The sequence below is a fragment of the Sinocyclocheilus anshuiensis genome, unplaced genomic scaffold, assembly GCF_001515605.1.
Source record: "Sinocyclocheilus anshuiensis isolate Anshui unplaced genomic scaffold, SAMN03320099.WGS_v1.1 scaffold161, whole genome shotgun sequence".
Taxonomy (NCBI): Eukaryota; Metazoa; Chordata; class Actinopteri; order Cypriniformes; family Cyprinidae; genus Sinocyclocheilus; species Sinocyclocheilus anshuiensis.
The window spans coordinates 148,781-158,159 of NW_015539832.1; the positions used below are offsets into that span (position 1 = coordinate 148,781).

General features: G+C 35.7%; 1 long non-coding RNA gene across 1 annotated transcript in view; it reads left to right on the forward strand.

Moving 5' to 3' along the window:
* Positions 1-4,311, forward strand: part of LOC107684247 (uncharacterized) — an 11,080-nt gene extending 6,769 nt beyond the window's left edge. The window contains exon 3 of the long non-coding RNA XR_001633833.1: positions 4,028-4,311. This is a non-coding gene — a long non-coding RNA (uncharacterized LOC107684247). The remainder of the gene's footprint in view (positions 1-4,027) is intronic.
* Positions 4,312-9,379: the final 5,068 nt, after the last annotated feature.

Below are 9,379 nucleotides of genomic sequence, written 5' to 3' on the forward strand. Positions count from 1 at the left end.
CCAGCTCTATTGGGCTCCTTCCTCCCGCCAGCTCCACCTTGGTCCTCAGTCGCTCCGGCTCCACCGCGGATCTCCGATAGATAGATAGATAGATAGATAGATAGATAGATAGATAGATAGATAGATAGATAGATAGATAGATAGATAGATAGATAGATAGATAGATAGATAGATAGATAGATAGATAGATAGATAGATAGATAGATAGATAGATAGATAGATAGATAGATAGATAGATAGATAGATAGATAGATAGATAGATAGATAGATAGATAGATAGATCTATTTATTATAGATCTGTATTTAAGTCTCTGCCTCCGCCTTGGTCGCCAGAGCCTTCGGCTCCACCCTGGCCCCCTGGATCCTTGGCATCCCCCTGGCTCGTTGGCTCTCCGTCTCCGCCTCGGATTCCTCCCCCACCTGCTCTGCCGCCGTTGGTCAGCCCCCTGGAGTCGGCGGCCATTCCACCTCCATGGCTCCTCCCTCCGTCGGCTTCAACGTGGGTTGACATTATGGCTGTGGCCTGGGTCCAGCTGGGCTCCTCCTGCTGCAAGCCCCTCCTGTCTCCTCCCTGGCTCCTCCCTCCATCGTCACCTCCCTGGTCTCTGTCTGCCGTCCCCCTCCCGGGTGTCTGTCCTCCTCCGGAACCTCCTCCCAAGTTCCCACCCGACCCTCCCCATGTAGTTTCGACTGCGCAAGGAGGGAGGGGGCGTAATGTCAGGATTCTGGACTGTTCTGTGTCGTGTTTTGCTCCTGTTTCTGTTCCTATTTTTCCTTATTTGATCATGTTCCACTCCTCGTTTGGTTTGCTTTGTATTTTCAGGCTTATAAGATCAATTTTGTCTGCTTCCTTTGGAATCAGTTGTTGCACTGTGGTTCTTGTGTGTGCTGTAATCTGCCGTCTATGTACAGTAGAATGTTCCAAATCACTCAAGAGATTCCATTTCAGCATTTGTTTCCATTTTAATTCTGTGGCTAAATTGCCATTCTATTGTCAGCTCAATTGTCATTTGATTTAAGTGATTATGCGTTTCATTGATTACTGCTTTATGTGCTATTATTCAACTCAAGAATTCATTTTTTTCTTCTGACAATCCAGTTTATTTATCTTTAATCCACTGATGCTGAAAAGAAAAAATGATTATATGAGATTAGAAGGTGATTAGAAAACAAGATATCCGTGAACACATGACATCAAATAACTGACAGGGAAGTGATTAAAGATAAAGTGCTTGGTTTTGTGTGAGATGGATGATTGTGTGTGAATGTAATCACTGGGCTGTTCATCATCCTGACACTAAGTTGTGTGGTAACTGTGAAAGACGCACGCAGGAGCTCTGCGTCAGCCAGAAAATGCCAAACATTATATATATACAGTATATATATATATTTTTTTTTTTTTTGTGTTTTGTTTTTTAAATAAAAATATAAAATTTGCCCCTGGGCCACCAAAATTGCCACAGAAGGCTTTGAGTGACATGTTGTTACTAGAGTTACTCTTTTTAAAGTTAACACTTGTAATTAATGGGGTTATTATTTAGTATTTCCATGAATTTCATGTACATTTCAGACATCTTAACGTTTCATTTAAACCTATAGGTTAATTGAGTGAACCCATTCAATTTAAATTCATAGTGTTGCTTTTAATTGGCATATCTTCAATTAAAACATGGTCAATTGAATATATAAATATTCATAGAAGTCATAGAATAAATTTATCTTTAAAATCTGGGATTCTGCTCTGTTTCTCATTTAATTCTTCACCTAAATTGTCAAAATGGCATTTTAAATAGAATAGATGATTTAGTATTTTAAATTAATGACAGTTCATATATATAAATATTAATAAGAATTACATAATTTATATATTCTGTGAAGATTTACCCAGGGGAGTGTCTTGCCCCAGCAGTGGCCTCTTTGAATAATTTTACATTTTGTAAAATAAACAACTAAATTAGCAAATCACTCATATCTAAGTGATTCCACTTATTATTCCGTTTCAACGATTGCATTACTTTTAATTCCATTGTTTACTGATAAAAAAATAATAATATTAATAATAATACAATTTGGCTACCGTGGCATGTTTATTATATGTAATATGTTCTAAGAATGCTTTAATAACTTTCCCATTCAATAAAATAAAAAAAAAACATCTGAAAATTCAAAACATCCAGTTTTTTTTTTTTCTTGTTTATGCAAACAACATTAAGGCAAAGTTTCATTTTGCAAACATTATGGGAATGTTATACTTTTGAATGTTCTAGAAGTAACATTTATAAAGCATTAGGTGAATGTTGAAATAAAAATGTTTCACAAAAAAAAAAAAATCTTCCTTGAATGATGCATAAATAACATTGTGGCGATAACATTTTGGGATTGGCAGACCAGACGACTCTGAACAAACCTTCTGTTTCTGGAAGATATTTGTTCTTAACTTTAAAGAGGACCTAATATGCAAAAGTCACTTTTATATTGTTTTATACACATAATTATGTGTCTGCAGTGTGTGCACCCTATTGTGGAGAATATCCATCCTCTCTGTTTGTTATTTTCCCCATAAATCACAATGGTTGTCTTAAAATGAGCCAATCAGGAATTTACTCCAATGTGACATCACATAGGACCAGGCCTGCACATGACTGGTAACAATCTCTGCCTTATTATCTTAGCTCCTCCCCTGAGTGTGGCGAGGAGCTAAGATATGAGATATGAGAAAAAACAGAGATATGACTTTCTGTTTTTATTTTGTTGTTTAATTCAAATGACCAGCACAGATAGCAGTAGGTTCTGTATATTATGCTGCTGTCACACAGATCTAATATACACATGCGATTTCTTTCCCAGCTGTTTACGTTCACAGTCATAATTATTTGACATAACTTTGAGTGTATTTGACACTTTAAGTGCACACACACAGAGATGTGTGCTCACAAAACCATATTAAAATGATGAGCGTGAGCGCGATAGACATGATAATCAAGACCAAACAGTTGTTTTGTTTTGTTTTGGTATAGTATCCAAGGCAGAGCTGTAAATGTACAGCCCTCTTCTGGAGAAGTGGGTGGGGAGCAGCAGCTCATTTGCATTTAAAGATACATACACAAAAACGGCATGCTTTTGATTCTGTTAAAAATTGTCATTTTCAGCATGGAATAATAAATGATCTGTGGAGTATTTTAAGATGAAACTTCATAGACACATTCTAGGGACACCTGAGACTTATATTACATCTTGTAAAAAGGAGCATAATAGGTCCCCATAATAGCATAATAGGCCAGAACATAAGCCAAATTTCTGAGAAAATAAAGTGAAAACATTAACTGTATTTTCATTGTTTGCCGGTTTAAAGTTAGCTATGTTGTAAAAGAACGTTTTAATAAATGTTCCCATCAAGTTACTAAAACATTATTTCTAAATGTTCTCTGAACATTCCAAACATTTTTTTAAATGTTTATTTATTTATTTTATGCGAACAACATTGAAAACATTAAGGAAAGATTGCATTTGATCATCTGCAAACATAATGGGAATGTTAATTTTATGTTAGTAGTTTAAAAATGTAACAAATAAAAACGTTTCGGAAAACCATTCCTTGAATGATGCATAAATAATGTTATTGTGCTAATGTTTTGGGAACGCTATTAATGACCAGAGGCCGGTTGCATTAAAGGTTTAGAGTCTTACAAGTTAGTCATCTATTTTTTTTCCCTTTAAGACTGGTCATTATATATATATATATATATATATATATATATATATATATATATATAAAACCTCTTTCAATATAAAAAACGTACTTACAGAAACCTCTCTGTCTATATTATATATTCTAGTATTCTATTAACCTTACTGGGAGATCTTTGATAGAACCTTGCCAGAAAAATAGCCAAAGTTCTGAAGAAAATAATGTATCATTAATTTAAATGTAGTTGTTTACAGGTTAAAATCTGGCTATGGTGGCACCTTCATTCTTCTCTATATATATTCTTCTCTATATTTTTGCATTGGTGGACTGAAACCAAAGGTTTCTGATTGCTCATGGAGTGGACAGCGCCTGGTGCTGAAAGCTGCAACCTCAGAGCTGTGATGCTAATGGGAAAGACAGTGAGAAGAGGAGCCCTGGGTAAAGGAACATCAGCTCACATTCACCAATATTATGCTGAAAAATAGCTGGAACACAGCTGGAAGTGGAGGCTGTTTGAGAAATACAGCAGATGAGTGTAATAGGCATTCTGGCTTTGATATGAGGAGGCTGTACAGCTACAGCACACATGTATTTTAGGAACTAGGTCAGGTTTAATAGCCCGCCACACAACAGACAGCACGCAAAAATAGACATTTAGTTCATATGACATTCGTGCCACTTACAGCTGAAATCAAATACGACTGCTAAAGATTAGTGAATCGAACATTACCGGATTCAGAACGTAAATTTACCATAGCAAAGACGATTAAATGATTTCATGCTCACAGAAACTGGGAAATGCAAAGTACTGAAATAACAAGCAGTTCATTTCAAGACTGGCAGAAAAAAAAAAAACAGAAAACCTTAATAATTCCCATAATTCAAGAGGGTGAATTAGGCGAGTGTTCGCCTAAGCATCCTATTATGGGTTTGAATGAATAATGCACATGTATTCAAATTCCTATATGCTTTTTGTGCAAGCATGGCTGATTTGATACAGAGTAGGAGTTTCATGCATGTACTAGGAATGAGAATCACCCAGTCAGAATTGGTGTTTTAGTATAGTGAAATGAGGACCCCGTTTAGCCCTCTTGCTAATCGCTGTTGCGACTACAGTCAACTCACCAGAATAAACATCTGTGCTAATAATGTTTCACACTCCTACTCGTCCAACCCCCTAAACAAACACACACACTCACACACACACACACAACCTCTCTGTCTCTCTCCTTTGCTGCCTCCAAACCCATGGCATATGACCTTCTGTTAAATAGATAAAGAATGTGCTTATCAGTCATGCAAATGAGGCTGAATTCATTTTGCACAACAGATGGTCTCATAGATAATGATGATGGAGGAGAGAAAATTAAATGTCTCTTGTGCGGTGGTCATGGCAACGGAGCCCAGAGTAATATCAATAACAAGCACGGCGCATAATAAGGTTGTCAGTCCTGCGAATCAAAGTCTTAGCTCAAAGTCTTAGCCCTCGCAAGTTTACCACTGGTCCTTCTGATGCTTCTCTTTTAGACAAAATAGACGGCATCTACTCTGATGCTGCTGTTAAATATGGAAATCATCGTTGTTTTGCAAGAAACTTCTATGTTGATTGGAAAAAATGATAATGTCTTGGGTCAAGCATTCAGAGTAATTGTGCATTTAATGTGAAACTATATGCTTAATGTTTTAAATTAAAATACAATTCCATTATAAAAGTAATAGGCTATGTTTGAGAGAATGCAAATTATTTACTTGACAAAGTAATCAGTAGGCAGAGTTTATTTTTTTATTCTTTTGTTTTCATTCCTTAACACACAAAAAAATCTATTAATATCACTCATGCAACTCACTCTAAAAAGACAAAAATGCCATTTCTGACAACATTAACCTTCAACACCTGCCCTCCTCTTTCTTTGCACAGATTTGTATCTGAATTTTCTAAATGTCTAACAGTAAATTGTCTGTTTTTGTCTGTTTGTGTGGAAACATTGCTCGTTATGGCATTCGCAACCCATTTTAATGTCATAACATGAGTGGGAAAAAAATGCTTTTAATGAGAAAAAATGCAGAATCGGTCTTTATTTTAGGCAAATTACTGCACATTATGATATTGAAGGGAATTTTTTGTTTAGAATAATGTGTACTCATGACTGGCTGATTTCAAAAAATATATAAAATATATAATTACTATAAATATAACATATAGCACCAATACCAAGTCAACTAATTAATAAACTCATAATGATGAATTAATTGACTGTTAATGCATGACTGATGAATTAACAACAATTTGTTGACAATCAGTATATTCAAGTATATGAATTAGGGAATTTAGCAAGTGAATAATCAGCTCATTTAGGTTCATTAGCTAATAGCAGAAGTGTAGTTAATTCCAATATAATTATATATTGTAAGACACATATGATAGAAAACTAAGGGTAACTTGTAACTTACTTTTGTAGGTGTTGGTAGTGCACATTTTCTTTCTTCTCTTTTTGTTTTTAGCTTTTTCTTCCACCTGAAAAGATCAAGAACCTCTGCTTTGAGGCAACTGAAATGTCTATGCCAAGAATTTCCCCAAAACCTTCATCATCCCCCTCAGTTTTTTCTCTCAGAAATAGAATTAATGCAATAAGCAAGGCCCTGCTGCCCCCTACCTGCTCATGTGCTTCCTGTTGTGTCCAGTCCTCAGAGCACTTCCTGTGAGATGAGTCAGCGCTTTGATGGAGTGACGCATGTGTCTGCCAGTCTGGCTGCTTGCGTTAGTTCAGCGCTGGCCGCTAACCTCCGCTCAACCACACCATTAGATGAAGGGCGGAAGAACGGATTTACTGTGAGATGTAGAAGGATGGAAATGACAGTGAGGGATGAGGAAATACAAATGATTTAGAAAAGTGATGAGATAAAGACTGAAGAATAGTACAGATACAAACTCCACAAGGACACACTGGCGGATGGACTTTAATTACAGTCAAATGATCAGGCACTGTGAGACTCTGTGGCACTGCACTGATATATCTGCTACACAAAATACATACAATATAGCTAGATTTAAATGTCTAGCAGTGCCATCCACTAATATTGGCACCCTTGGTGAATATGAGCTCTTTAGCTCTTTTCTTACAGCCACTTTCTCTTTTGTGAAGCTCAACAATCTTGTTCTGCACATCAGAACTATATTCTTTGTTTTTTCTCTTTGATGTGATGGATGATTAAGGGAATATGGTTTTTGTGTTCCTCATATTTATAATCCTGTGGAACAGGAAGTCATGGCTGGACAATTTCATGCTCCTAGTCACCCTGGTGTGCTAAAAAAAATTGTAGATATGAATGGGAATATACTGTAGTTCAGAGATATTTTACTCATAAGAATTTCTAGAGGTGCCCATAATTGTGGCCAACATGCATTGGAGAAAAACATTTATTTCATCATGAGATTTTCTCCCCACTTTCAATTGTTTTACTTTAATGAAAGGTTAGCATTTTTTGAATGAAAGAAAGATCAAAACGATCAACGATGCAGATTTCTTTTCACAGCCGCCTTTGCTCATATTCTCACAAGTCATTATAGATGTATGACTTTCATAATATGACTTTCTGTAAAGCTGATTTTAAACTTAACGTGAAATTTCAAATTGAATTTGAAATTTGATGTGTAATGAAAAATGCTATAAAAATACAACTGACTTGAATAATTACCGCGATGTGAATAGTTTACACTCATCTTCAAATCACAATTGAAAACAATATGAGAATTAAAAAAAACAAAAAACAATTAGGTAAGATTCATTTTCTGATGAAGCATAATTTCCTTTATGCAAAATAGATGGACGAATGGACGGATAGACAGACAGATAGAGAGAGAGAGAGAGAGAGAGAGAGAGAGAGAAATGTACAAAAATATATGTGTAATCTTAGTCAGAGAGAATGATTTATGTACAATAAACAGATGCAGTTACATACAGTACATACTGCATTCCTGTGATAGAACATGGTCTCTCTCTCTCTCTTTCTCTCTCGCTATCTGTCTCTCTCTCTATCTCTTTCCTTCCCAGAGCCAGCAATTATATTCCATACATCAATAGCGGGCGAGCTGAGAATGCTGGTAAATGACAGAGCGTGTGAGACGTGTGAGAAACAGCAGCTCCCGGATGGCCATCACGAAGGCTTCTGTGTCTTACTTTAACCGCTCCTGTAAATAATACATTTTCTCTTCGATTGAGGGAAAAATAAAGAGAGGGATAAATACCCATAATGCAGTGCTCCCTGATGTGTCTGCCAGCACAGATGAGAGGATGCGCTCCGACTGGAACCGTACAACCAATGCTGAATTACAGCTGCATATACAGTATGGCATCTATATAATTACAATAATAATATTAATTTCATTTTCAACCATTTTCATTGTATTATTTTGAAGTGCCAAGATTCATCTTAACTCATCACATTCAATTTAAACTAAAAACTCATTTTTTTAAAACATACTATTTATATCATGTGCATACTGTTTTAGTTTTGTCTGCATCATCAGTCTGTTCCATATTCAAATTAATTTCTTTATTGCATTTTTAATGGTGTTTAGTTAGTGAGATCAGATTGCATGCATCAGATGTGACAGGCACTGCAGTGCACGCAGGCCCAGGTGGATGGAGTGCTTAAGTAATCTTAGTGCAGTCATTCAGTGCATTGTAAGTCTTTTAGCTTGACTGCAGGTAGGTGAGCATCATCTGGAGGAGAAGATTCAACATTCATCAACACTGGCTGACTAGTCCTGGGGGAAACAAGACTGATGTCTTTATGAGCTTTTTTGGGAAGATCACATCAGGAGATGAGGGCAGAACGGCAGCTGTTTACAAACCCAACACTGCTTTCAGGAGCTGTGAGTCTAAACCATAGCCGGATTAGAAAGAAGATGAAACAAACAGGCTATAAGGATTTTTTTTTTAAAGCAAAATTGAGGGAAGAAATTCTTCATTGCGATTAAAATTTAAAAGGCTTATAAGTGATGTATATGCCTTTATTGTGTCAGCTTACTAAAAGGCTGCAGTGAATCAAAAGTGAAATCTTTCTCACTACAAAATGTGTTACACCTGATATGAAACCACGAATGACACATCTCAGTGAACAAATAATTGAAGACACTAGATAAAGCAGTCCAGCAATAGAGAGTATTGACACAAAAAAAAAACATGAGACAAAAAGACATTTACTATTAATTGTAAGAGGAAGATAATAGGAAAATTCTCAACATACATATGAGACACATGATTTGTTAATATTTCTTAACAGAAATTCAAAAATACAGTAAAATAGCAATATTGTGAAACACAAACATTACAATTTAAAATAACTGTTTTCTATGTGAATATATTGAAAAATGTCACTTATTCTTGTGATCAAAGCTGAATTTTCAGCATCATTACTCCAGTCTTCAGTGTCACATGATCCTTCAGAAATCATTATAATATGCTGATTTGCTGCTCAAGAAACATTTCTGGTTATAATCAATATTGAAAACAGTTGTGCTGCCTTATATTTTTGTGGAAACCTTTTTTTTTTTTACATAATGTATGTGTGTGTACTGTGTATATTTACATAATAAATATACACAATACACACAAATATATTGTAAAAAAAAACACTTTTATTTTGGATGCGATTAATCGCGATTAATCATTTGACAGTACTAATATT